The sequence below is a fragment of the Aulostomus chinensis genome, chromosome 24, assembly GCF_037954235.1.
Source record: "Aulostomus chinensis isolate RoL2024-O1b breed Wild chromosome 24, RoL_Achi_v1.0, whole genome shotgun sequence".
NCBI classification, from domain to species: Eukaryota; Metazoa; Chordata; class Actinopteri; order Syngnathiformes; family Aulostomidae; genus Aulostomus; species Aulostomus chinensis.
This window is the reverse complement of record NC_141343.1, coordinates 7,886,734-7,900,268: the sequence shown is the minus strand read 5'-3', so window position 1 is coordinate 7,900,268 and position 13,535 is coordinate 7,886,734. Positions and strand designations below refer to the sequence as shown.

The 13,535-nt window shown below is 41.2% G+C and overlaps 2 protein-coding genes across 4 annotated transcripts in view; one reads left to right on the top strand and one right to left on the bottom strand.

The window, feature by feature from the left end:
* LOC147238623 (fatty acid-binding protein, intestinal-like) overlaps nt 1-13,535 on the top strand; it is a 183,087-nt gene that overhangs the window by 102,273 nt on the left and 67,279 nt on the right. The window lies entirely within an intron of this gene.
* LOC147238625 (glucosidase 2 subunit beta-like) overlaps nt 1-13,535 on the bottom strand; it is a 152,902-nt gene that overhangs the window by 105,946 nt on the left and 33,421 nt on the right. The window lies entirely within an intron of this gene.

Below are 13,535 nucleotides of genomic sequence, written 5' to 3'. Positions count from 1 at the left end.
TGAAAAGTGTCAAGTGGTGCACGAAGCAGCAGTACCAGAGTAGTGGAACAACGTAAATATCCTGGAAGGAGACTGAAGATAAGAGAACTCTTGATTGGTCCTAAAACTGTGATACTTAAAGTGTTGCAGCAGCAAAAGTGGATAGTCAGGTTTGAAACTGCACAGTAATGTGTAAATATGAAAATCATAAACAAAGGGGGTAAAGAGTAAAAAAAGACATACACAGTATAAATATGCAAATACGGTATGTTTCTTTTATTGATAGATTTGTTGAAATTAAGACACTTTCAGAATAAATTCCTCACATCCTCATGCCCCTCGCAAGGCCTGGGTGACATATGGATATGTTATCGAGGCTACGTTACACGAGGAAGCGATGCCTATTTCTGAACTTTCTAGATTGTTGTTTTACATTCTTACAGATCACAATCAAAAATCCTATTGTGCTCATATTTTGAAAGGGCACAGGTAGTCCTCCCTGCTTCCAGTACTGAGGTATTTGGTACAATATATTGTAATATTTAATTTCAGCTATATGGCCCAGCCAAATCAGCATGATGTTAAATGATATGAAGCCTCTGTTTGGTTTAGTATTCAGGCTTTATCCAAAATGAAAAAGAAGGCATGAGCGTATTTTCTTCCCATCGTACACATTCTTTTTAAGGCACAACATGTAACGAGAGTCGTTGATGTTTATGTCGAAGTCACGTTTGAAAATGGGAGCAAGGGTCTGGGTGGTGGTGGTTGGGGGTGGGGTAAGGATGGGGGCTGTTCACTGTGACAGTGCATCTGCTTGTTTGGTTGTTGTTGTTTTTTTTAAAAGAGTGACAAATATGGTGAAAAGTTGTAGTACTTTAGTTCCTGTTGTTGTCTCCGATGTGTGATTGACAGCTTCATTCGTCTGCTAGTTAAACTTGAAAGAATATCAAACTCCATGTTGCTGAGCAGTGCGTTGAAGAATTTCGGGGGGGGGGGGGTTGGGATTTTACATCATAGCTAATTCCAAGTGACAACAACGAGTGGGGGAAAAAAGACAGATATTTGTATGCAAAGCACATTTCAGTCAGGCATCGAAACCAATTGGTTTGGACAAGAAGATCTGAGGGTGTTAATTTATTTAACCGCAGTGAGGATTTCCCAAAAACATGCTCTCCCATGCAAAGCTGAAAGGAGAGGAACCGTCTCTAAAAATTCGGTTTCGTAATCTATACATCGAGAGCTTAGTGAATCAAGCGAAAAGGACTGAAGATACACGTCACGCTAAAATGCGTTCTGCGGTGTATTTGATGCTTCACAAACTCTGGTGACTTTCCTGAAAGGTGCAAACTCATGCCACTGCTGCTTAGTCTCAGTCCCGTCTTTACTTCGGTGAAGGTCAAAGAGGTCAGGTGTCCTGTCTCTTTGCTTTTCCTGCTGTCAGGAAGTGTGCACACACACCGGCGCATCTTGTCAGAGAGGACGCTAGCTCCCATGATCCCCCCCACCACCACCACCACGCATCTATTCGCTCCTTGCTCTCCCCATCAACCCTCCCTCCTCAATCACACCCCCCACACCGCACTTGAGTCATGGCTACACCTGGGACCCTCTTGCCTCGATGCCATTTCTGTCATTGGATCAGCTGCAGCCTTCTATACCCTGCCTTTTGTTCTCGGCCCACGTGTTAACTCTGAACTGCCTGGAGAACAGAAAAGGAGTTAGAAAAAAGAAAATAGATCAAGGTCCTGGAAGACTGCAAAAAAAAAAAAAAAAACCTCCAAATGTTTCTTATGCAACAATTTCTTTCCCTCTCACACATTTTTCTTCAGAAGGCGACACAGAAGTGGGTATTCTTGTTTGGAAACAATAGCAGGCGTGCTTCTGAGGCAACTGTTAAGCTATTGCAAAGCAGATGCTTTTTCCTCTCGCCAATCAATTTAACACCTACACCTCCCCTCTCCTCTTTCATGCTGGCTTTGGCTCATCAGCTTTAAATGGCACAAGGCATTCTTGTATTGTTCTTTTAACTTACTCATAGGACACTGCTGAAGTAAGAGTGGCTTTATCAGCTGTAGTTTGGGTCTGCGCAAACACAAAAAAGAACCGACGGCTTCTGGAAAAGGAATGATCTTTCTGTAAAAATGATGAAGATTTGGTAATAATTTTCATCCTTCTGAATCTTGGTCTAGACGGAATAGCGCGGGAAAAGGCCATCTGTGTCTGACTCTTATCCCTAGCTTCTCCAGAGCCTGGATGAGCCTGAGCCAGCAAATGTCAGTCGGATAAAGACCAAGCCTGACAGACAGACACAGAAGTTTTGTCATTCCGTGTGTCATCCCTTTTTGCTAGCGAGCCCAATCTTAGCCAGTCACCAAAGCCCAGAGATGACGGAGGAGGGGGGTTAGTCGAGAGGCGCCGTCAGGTTGTGTAACTTCCTTCCGAGTGCCACAATAGCTGAAGCATTCAAGGATGTGTGCACTATTCTGGTGGCCCCCGTGGCCTTTGAGAGGTTTTATTATTGTCTTATTGTGCTGTGAAGGAGGGTCACCATGGTAACACATCAACTACATCTTCGCCAAGGATATGGGGTTCTAAAAGAAGATCCAGGAGCCGGTGGTCTGTCTGGGGTCAAAAGAGATTCATTGTCACTTTATATTTCCAGAAAAATATTGAAGCTAATTTATCTGTGAACAGTTGAGGCTTTATGATCTAAAGAAGTACATATGATGCTGTTGAGAAATCTTGGCAATAAAGAGGCGCAATAAAAATTCAGTATTTGTTGCCTTTCGGTACAATCTTGTTGTGACTGATCAAGTATTATGACTGTACACAGTTTGAAATACAGCTAATTGTATCAATCGTTTATTTTATGGGATTTCACAGGCACTACAACAATAGCTAACTGTATGTTCACACAGGAACCATTGACTGTTAAAGTGGAGAACCGCTGCTCCAGAGAATCCGAGGCAATCGAAGCGTCTGAGCCTCTGTTTGGGGACAGAGCAGATTTTCACTGCACGAATTTGTGGCCGAAGTAACTTGCAGCCAAAGCATCTCTGGACGAATTGAATTCAATAATTGCAATGCCATGAGTCAAATACACATTTGCACGGTGTTGTTGTTTTTTTTTGCAATGCAATTCTAGCGTACCAAAGTGTATGAAAAGGACTTTTGCACAATCATGGATTGTCTTTCAAGGTCCTGTAAAGATTGTACCTATCTTTTGCTATGGACCCTTTCAGGGCGCATTATCGTGAATTCTTGGGTTTTTAACTTTGGTATTCCTTGTTTTCTTATGTCATTTATGAGAATATTCATCCTCCCATCTTACGAACCCTTTTGCTGTCGTACTTTTCTTCCTTTGTCTTTTCCCCCCTCCTTTTTTTTTCAGCAGGTCCTCCAAATATATACGGCCGTGATCTCTAGAATGTACAAGATCTGTGCTGAAAACTTAAGATGGCAGTCAGGGGGTTTTGGCTCCTAGGTTACGGAACAGGATCGCACTCAGCGGCTATGAGATTGAAACCACGGCAGGGCTTATCCAGACAAGAGACCGCAGAACGCCTGCAGAGACATCTGAGAGCAAGAAGCAAAAAAAAAAAAAAATCCCTTTTCTCTTCAGTGGAATATGCAGTATTTTCCGATTATTTAGATGCTGTGGTTAAGGTCTGGTTGGTTGGTTATGGTTAGGAAATGATGGCAGTTTAGGGTACGATACAAGTCACGTGATACGCAGCCAGAAATGTGACAGCATCTGGTGAAGTCGGCAAATATCCAGTTATCCACTTTCTGCTGACAGTGACTTTTCAGTGTAAAATGACAAGCTGGCTGTCGTTATTTATGTGTCTGCTCAGGGTCGCGCTTAATTCAAACGTTTGCGTTACGGGTCGTAATACGCTGGGTTGTTTTCCTGGGGAGGACAGGCACCCTTTTTTTCTGTGATCGCCTGCATCTCATTTATTCATTAGAACTCGGAATTCTAAGCCCTGATCTTGTGTCACTCGTCCAACCAGTTAGGGTTCTCCCACCTGTCTCTTATCGTATCGTGTCTTCGGTTTGTATTCTAGTTTGCTTCTCTGTGTCTGTCCCTTTGTCCGATTGTCCTTTTGTCCACGTCCACTGTTAATAGTTGAGCCCTTTCCCTGGATAGTGAAGGAGAGTAGAAAAGCATGCTGACTTAAGCAGGATGCAAAAAAAAAAAAAAAAAAAAGTGTTGGTTGATGCGAATCCGATCTCAGAACTCATCGGCTATGTCTGATGAGACGAGGCCCATCTTATCATGGTTCCAGCGTACCCACCAGATATCAGGTCCAAGACTTCCCAGTTCCGTCCACCACTCAACGTTTTTCTGTCTGTATCGTACCTTCAGATGTTTGCATGAATAAGAGCAGATTGTTTCTAAAGTAGCCAGTTTACTCTCTGTAAGAGGTTTTAAAACCGCTAAAACGGCTTTGTTAAATCATCAGACTACAGCCATTTTCTGACCTTGCATCTCGGCCAACGCGTCCCGTCTCTTTTTTGTCAAGCTAATCAAACGGAAACCAGAAGCTTCCCTGTTATGACGGTTTCTCCCTTGCTTTTGTTTGTAGAACCTTTTTATAGAAATTATGCTTACCGGTAATTTCAAATCCTGGGAATTATAGATATCAGAACACCCCCTTCTTTGACAGCGTTGTTAGCAGGGTAGCCATCATTTTTATGGTCGAGCTGCATCCATGCGAATGAGCAGTGAAGAGGAAAAATATTGTAATTAGAGGCAAATCTTGTTCTTTTTCTTCAACTTGATGATGGCCATTTTGCACTTTAACCCTTAATAGGTATCGTCAATCCATCGTAGGTCGACTTGAAAAAAACCCAAAGGGGACTACTTTGTCTTTAGGGTTTTGTCTGGACTTGAAATGTTTTTGAAATAACGAGCATTGAATTTGATCCTAGAAGGTGATTTTAACATTCATCTGCCGAAGGGGGAACCTAAAACGTGATTTTTAGGAAGGGCTACAGGCAGGATTTACTGGTTCGGAAACTTAAACCTGGTCTAGTGTACAACTTACTCAAGTCGAGGTCTCCAAGCTGTCACACCTAAGTTTTTTGTTCTTGTTTAAAATAACATGTTAGACCAAGCATAGAACCTGTATGTCTTCCAACGTGTCTAAAGTTGCACGTTAACTTTATCTGGAAAGCTTTTGCCAGCGTTGTTTCTCTGAGGTGACAAGTGCAAAGTTAGCATGATCCATGGTCACAACAGCTACAAATACAAGACTAAATCCTTCGTTGAAATTTTGCACCAAAAAAAAAAAAAAAAAATTCCCTGTAATATCATGACACTGACTTCAACTAAATCACCCGCTCTTGCGATACAGTAAAAGGAAATCCGTGTGCCTAAAATAAGCTGATTATCTACTTTCTCTTATTAGCATAAGTTAATAATAATCCCTCTAAAAATGTTCCAAGAATGTTATTATGTTACGGAGAAACTGCACCCGCTGCCAAAACATCCCTTCTGTTGTTGTGACACATTACAAAAACCACTGATCAATGCATTCACCTGAGAAGCACTAGCATAGATTGTCCCAGAGGAAACTGATGTCTATTCTCCTTGGACGTTGCTCATTGCACAGTGCGTTCCCTGTTCCCAGGAGCTGCAGTTACACGGGTGCAACATCAATAGTATTTGTCAAGTGGTTAAAGCTGATAAGAATACAAATGATTGCCTTGAGCTTCCTTTAAGGCCGGTTTGTCAGTACAGCTCGCAAGACAGAAATTTCAGAGTCAAGTACAGCGGTGTGATCCAACTTTCTTAACGCTGTTTTCTCTTTGTGAAACTTCTCATGGCGGATGCCTTTAAAACAATATTGACAAAAAAACTACAACAACAACAAAAAAAACAAAGATGGATAAGACACTTCTTGCTGTATGACACCCACTGGAGCAGCACAAAATGATGGTTCTTCTTTTGCCTTTGACCTCCCACTGGTTCCATTACCTATTTCACCTGCGTGACCTCAGGCGCATCCGATCTGTGTTGCATCACAAAAGGTGAGCGAGGTGGAGATTCTAGGCGCAGAAGAAGAGTGCAATGCAAGAGACTGACAAACGTTAGGGTCTGCTGCAAATTTTTAAAGGAGTCTTTGTCAGTGACCCCTGAAACGATTCATTATGCCTGTGCTCAACCTGCCTTCGCCGTCCCATCTCAAGCCACATTACAGCATCTTTTAGCGGGTCAGTTTTGTCTACTTCTGCTCTACAGACCTCAGTCTGATTTCAGCCTGTCATTTCGCATTATATAACTTGAAAGCGCTCCAGCTGGGAAGCAAAAACATGACACGTGTAGGGAGGTGATGAATGGTACAAGGGGAGGTGGCAGAGAAAACCCCCTTTTTCTATCAGCCACATACCCAGCAGGCTTTTTTACACGAAGCATCCATCTTTATGGAGCAACAACAACGAATATGCAAAGTCCTTGTACGGCTTTTACCTGAATCTACAATGATGATTCAGTTGAAGCCATGGATGCTTTAGTGATTTACAACTTATGCGACCAACAAGTCCTCCAGCCCATACAGTTCTATCAGTTGTTTGTTCCATACTTGTGGTACGCCAAATTTTTTTAGCAAAGCCTGGTTCAGTTTAGGCACAAAAAGACTTGGTGAGGTTTACGAAAAAGCTCTTATTGTGGACAACTCTTCTGATGGATACAAGAAGCCGGAACTCTAAGTATCCTGTCAAAATAGATCAAATAGAATTAAACACCATTGACTATCAATACAGCTTTGTCGACTAAGGCGACTGGTGTTTTAGGCTACTGTCTGTCAATCTATCCACCGCACCCTCCACCTCAGTATACAGCCCCCGCCCCCCCTTTATTGATGTATTGTGGTTTTTACTTTCCTGTGATCATAGTTGCTATGAACACAATATGGTATCAGACATGCATGATTATAGGGTTTTTCACTTTTTTTTTGCTGGGGATTTACATACCACATGTATGACGTGTCTGCTTGTTAGCAGGTGACATGCTGGATTGGCTGTTAGCTGTTACCCATAAGACTTTCATGCAACATCCACATCATTTTGGGTTGTTTTGTAAAACAAAACAAAACTTAATGATAAACTTTTTACATTTTTCTATCTGCTTCAGAGGCTTAGACGTAGAGGTTTTACTGGACACTGACAATTCTGTCAAGTTTTTCATAAAACCTTTGCACTTTATGAGGATGTTTACAACAACGCCAAAGGTTTTTGTCAGCATTTTTCAATCTAAAAAGGTTTTCTATACCAAAGGCAAACACAGGGTGGAAAGGCAAGTCTGTGTATATACTGTATGAGGGTTGCATTGCTACTGCCAAGTACCACTGTGGCCTACATCCATGCAGCCAGTTAAATAAGACTAGAATAATAAGTACGAGCTTGGGTCTGCAGATAAAGGCTGCAAAAAAGTCATATTGTGATCACTCTTGAGAGATCTTCTGATGGCACTCATGATTTTAAGCTTACAATAAGGTGATTTGTTTTTTTTGTTTTTTTTGCTGTATCAAACTAGTACATGTTCCTCTTATGTCCGAAAGTAGTATTTGTTGGCAAGGGCATCTCTGTAGCCCCACAATACTTCATTTACTGAGGTTTATATATCTATATATGTAATCTGTATACTTGTATTTGTGTATTTTGACACATTTTACCATAATCAGCTACTCTGGTTTAGCCATAATGCCATTACACAGTATATTGAGTAATTATGCAGCCCTATTGAAGACCATTACACTTCTAGGTTAGCAACAGTGATGCAAAAGCATACACTGCACTAAAAAAACAAAAAAGGCATTTCAGAGTCTCCTCGGACACTATATAAGCTTACAAAACCTCCTTACAGTTCCAAATGCATGGAAAGAAAATTCTTGGAGGCAGATGGGAATTGTTCATTTGTGAACAGGAAGGATGTGTCTCTCTTTCAGAATAAGCAAAACAGGAGAACAGCACCAGAGGCCGAGCCTGAGACAAAATAAAGAGATGAAATGACCTGTGAATGTGACTTTCCATTTCTCTATTCGCTTGAAGTCAACTTAGGAGGCCTGCTGCCCCCCTCTGGAGGCTGCCGAGACATCAGCCAGCAATCACCCCCAATGCATTTGACTGGGATTTGAATTAGAAGACGTTGATCAAATGCGAAACAGTTATGGTCAGGGTTACACACGGTCTCTGGGTTGTAGAGAGCATATTTTAACAGCTCTCTGATGAATCGCGAAATCTCTCTTCTCTAACATCTTCAACACTGAGTCAACATAATTCCTGACTTTTAGATTAAAAAAAAACAACAACAACATATGCATATATCTGATATTTGCCCTCTTGACACACACAATACAAAAACAGACAACATACATCCCTGAACCTCTCTGAAGTGAGGTTTTTGTGCCGGCGAGGGCCAAATGTCAACCAGCTCAAGCAGATGGCGTGAAGAGCCGGGCTGAGTGGCGAACCTCGCTTGGTGGTGACAAGGGTGGGAGGGCAACACGAGACATCGGGTGTTTGTCTGGGTTTTTTTTTTTTGTGTATCAGTGGATGTTGCGAACATGAAGAGAGCTCAGCGTTGTTGCCAGGATTGAGGGATAAAGTCACTTCATGCCTGTCTTGCTTTGTAGGTGTATTCATTCCGGGTGGCACGCTGTCAGTCTGCCTAAGCATTAGAGGAATGCGGGAGAATTTATTGTCGACCAAACAGAAATAATTGATTAGTTAATTAGTTAAGTTTTTTTAATTAATCATGTCTACGAAATGTCAATATTTTGCAAAGCCCCATTTAACGTCACTTAAAGTACAACTGAAGTTAAACTGCATTCGTTTTTTTTTTTTTTGTTTATTTGGTGTCAGGACTGTGCCTGGTTTAAGCTTAATTCAATCAAATGTTTCAATGAATTGGTTCAAAGTGATTTCAAATTTAAGTTAACTTAAGAATGACTGTGATGAGGGCAGATGGGAAAATATTCATTTTTCTAAAACAGAAGCTGACTCACTTTTATCGCCAGTATTTGAATGAGAAAATAGTAGAAAACTTGATCCCTTCCTAACACTGCCCTTCCCAACAAAACTATTGAAATTCAAATTGTTAATAATTTTATATATTCAAAAGAGCTGCAGAACTTTATACATTAAAAACCAACACCTACTGAGTAAGCATTTCTATTTGCATGAGGAAAAATGTACACGATGCTGCTGTCAGGAGACGCTGACAAATTGAAACAAACTTAGAAAAACGGAATTGTGCAGAGTTCAATTTCCTTTGACTTCATTTCTAAAAATGTGATTGAAATCTGTAAAACAACTTACACATAACTTTAACATGACGTTTTTTTTTTTGCATTTTATCACAATTCCTTATTTGAGAACGTGATCAGAGTGCCACAGGATGATGGATTTTTGTTAGCTTACCTGAAAGTTAGCATAGCCACAGGCGCCCTCGACCAAATGCCAACGGGATTTTTACATTTTCACATTTTAGAAACCACTTGTATGATTTTATGTTGAAGCATAGCTCTGACCATTTGAAGTACAAAAGCTAACGTTATGCTAGCCACCAAGTGCACCACTGATACACAGTTTCAAAAGTTTGCTAGTCTCATTTAGCTACTTGTTAGCAACCTCCATTCGCAAGACTCAAACAATTTGAAATTCACGAGTGTAGTATTTACTGATGGCTTTTTTTCCCACTTAAAATAAAATGTTAGAATATTTTAAGATCGCATGAACCACGGGGTTTTTCTCAGAAATTTAACCCACTGATTGTGTATCACGAACAATGCTAACTGATGGACAAGCTTTAGGACACGTTGTCAAGTCAATTTTATTTGTACGGCACCAAATCACAACAAAAGTTATATCATGACACTTCACAAGTAGAGCAGGTCCAGTGCCACACTCCTTCAATGAATTTACACCCAACAATTCTCCATTGCCATGCTACTCTACTGAAAAACTGGGGGGGGGGGGGGAGCCGCTAAACGATAAACTTGAGCTGTAAACCTCAGCTTAGATTAGTATGAGGTACATAAAGAATGTCATTGAGGTTACTGAGACGTAAACACGTCTTGAGCTGATTTTTAGGATCCACATCTGGGCAGCTTCTGGAGCTTTTAAAGGATCTGATCAAAATCCAATCCAATCAATTAACTTTTGAATATCTTTTATTATTGGCGTACAACAAATATTGACGATTCGGGTTCAAGATTCCAGCCAGAAAACTAGGTTAGTTCTTTTACAAAATGTGTTGATGCTACTTGTAGATCCAAAGACGAAAGGTTGTGTTTTCCCTTTCATCCACGTACTGTTAACCCCCCCCCCCCACACCAGAGGAGTCTCCATCGCCATGATTTCTGCCTTATTTGCAGCTTATATCAGCTCGTCTACTGTATAAAGGAACCCCGAGAACAGCCAGTATTATCCAAAAAGAAAAAAACGAAACAAGCAAGATCTCCACATCCACTGACAAAATTTTATAGAGAAACCCCACAGCAATATTTTTCATTTATATGCTTAAGAGAAGTGAAATCTCCCCCACCCACCCACCCACCAACACACCTTCCCCATACTCTCCCTTCTCATCACTACCAAATATTTACTTTTTTGGATCAGGGGGATTTTCTTTTGTTCTCCCACTCAAAAAGGGAAAAGAAAAACATCTTCTGTATTCAGTCTCTCTGAGTTTCTGGTAGACTGAGTTTGGAGGCTTTGAAGGGGTGGGTGGGTGAGACGCAAGTAGATGGATGAGTGAAATTCACCTCTGCACAAACGCCTATTGCTTGAGAGAAGGCAATTTCCTCCAGTTCTGTTCACCAGCACATAGCAACAGTCCAGGCTTGGTCACACGTCACTGCTTCGGAGAATGTATTGTCCTTTGGTTAAGGCAAAAATAGAGGACAGCCCTCTTACAAGTAGTGTATTAATACAATGTTCCAGAGACCCGGTTGAGTTCAAATGTTTAAGTATTAATATGACATTTGGGACATTTAACCCATTGAAAAGGCTCAACAATGAATGCTTCTGTTTTTTGTTTTTTTTCCAAGCTTGCTTATGGGTGCCTCTTGAATATGCTTGAATCAACATGAACTGCGGTTTCGACAGGAATGGAGGGCTATAACGTATAATGATAGATACTAAAGAAACACCACTTCAGAATATCCCTTTTCCCTCCCAAGTGGAGTGACTCCTTTGATCATCAAATAGTTCTCCTCAAAATCCTCTCTGTTCTTGAATTATCTGGGCTGCCGAAGTGGAAACTGAATTTTCTGTGGAGGCCAAAGCTTCTTAAAAGAGGGAAAAAGTAACCCAAAAAAAAGGAGGAAACCACCACCCCACCCCCACTCTCAAAAAAGTGTGAAAATTACCCAAATTAAATAAAAATGCTGAGTGTAAAATCTGAGGTTTTTGGGGGTTATTACAACAAGGTGAGGAAACAAGTGCTCTTTAATTCGGTCAAAAATTACAGAGCAGCACAGGAATGAGTCCTAAAACCTGGGAATAAGTTAGTATTGTTAAACGTCACTTTCCCTTTGTTCTCTTTGGCCTGAAATCTGGTGGTGCACACAAGTTAAGCCGCGTAACGCACACTCGTGAATTTCAAAGCATTGTTGGATGGATGCATCGTTAAAATGGCGGTCGCTAAGACGTGGCTAACAGAGTTATCGTGGATGGAAAGCATCATCACAGCGGAGACGGAAGAAGTGCAAAGCTACTTGTGGTGACGATAAAAATCACGCGATCACACACAGAGGAAAGAGTAGGATCGGCGACTGTAATCTACCGCTTGCTTGTTACTGATTGCAGTGGCCGAGGGTGCAAATTCAGAGGCAGGTGGAAGCCTAGCCTGGTCAATACTTGGATTTGTCCGTTGCATGCTTGAGGAGGAGGAGGTCGAGATTTGAGTACCATTTAGCTTTGTACTTCAAACGACAGTATTTACACTTCAGAATTTTTAAAAGCAGTGTTTAATTCGTGTATTATCTTCAGAACAAAACATACAAGTCTTTTGTTTGACACATTTTCTGCAACGACCGAAAATCCAATTTGAAAAACCCATTAGCTTTTGGTGGAGGGAACACGAGGCGAAGCAAACTTGTAGGTTGGCCCCACCGAGTTACACAACTACCTAAAAAAAGACCTGCGTATAAGCAGGCAAGGAAATGCAGTAGGTGCACGGCAAGTAACATTCAAGCAAAATACTTGTACCGCACAAATGATTCAGAGGCAACAGGAGAATTATACAGTAAGAAAATAATGTAAATCATCCAAATTCCCCCCCAAAACACAGAGCTCACTTCTTGTATGGTTGCCGCCTTTGGACCGTGATTATGGTGCAAACACGGGGAGCGCTTGTCAGTCCTAATGTAAATTGCCTGTTAACTATTGTCAGTGGCACCCTGTTTAATTTGCCAAGCCTGCTCACTGTTTGTTGTGGTTGCAGTTAAGTACACATTTTCATATTCATGCATATTCATATTGATTCATCCTCTTCAGACGCAGTTGAATTCATTAAGAATGCCTCCCCGTTAGCCGGCAGAAATAACAAATGAGTCCCGCTTTTGTGTTTTCTGTTAAATACCACAACATCCAAACCATTTCTCCAGTTCGGCATTTTATTGCTGCCAAAATGAGTCTGGCTGTGTAAGTTGCATATTTACACCTCTCACAGAGCGGTGGACACTTCGAATCTAATCTATATAAACACATTTTCGGCAGCAGGACAACCTAAAAGCAAGCTGAACTTTACATGCCCCGCAGTGGGAGAACCCTGAAATCTTTTTTATTTTTTTTCTTCCCGATGTTGTGTGAGTGTGATTGTGCATACAAAAAGCCATTTATTGTAGAAAACTGAAAAGAGAAAAATTGAGCCCCTAGCTTTAGTGTTTACAGTTGGAGATTTCGAGATCCGCCCGGTAAGAGGGAGGCTCAACAAGTTCCAAATGACACAAGACAGCTGCATTCCTACGCAGTGCAGCTTGAGGGAAAATCGCTGTGGAGAAAGTGTTCCGGTCCTGTTCGGAATTCCAATGAATGTGGAAAGGGGGATTGGGTTGAGAAAACGGCGAGCACAGGCAGAGTGACAGTCAACCCGAGAAAGACACTGAAGCTAATACTGTATTAGCTCGCTGAAGGGTCAGAATAAAGGAAACAGTGAGTTGTTGAGACCATGAGCTGCCAAAACGCCTTCAAAGCATCTTAGTATTGATTCTACAAGTCTCTGCAGCACCTGTCTTCCAGAAGATATTCACTCATTCAACGTTTTGGTTTTTTTTTTGGCTCTATCTAACACATCTTTCCCACAAAGGTGTTTAATTGGATTGAGGTCTACCGACTCTGAAGGTATAAACAAAGTTTCATTTTATTTATTTTGCTCAATCCAGCAATTATTTTAAAGACCAAATCTTGGTGAAGTCAGAAACAGACCCATACTCGGGACTGGTTGCAACTGCGATACTTGTTTTACAATACTGTATAAATATTAAGAGCCCTAAAAAAAAATCCTGTGTGTGTAATGGCACCTGTATTTGTGTAGAACTATTCAG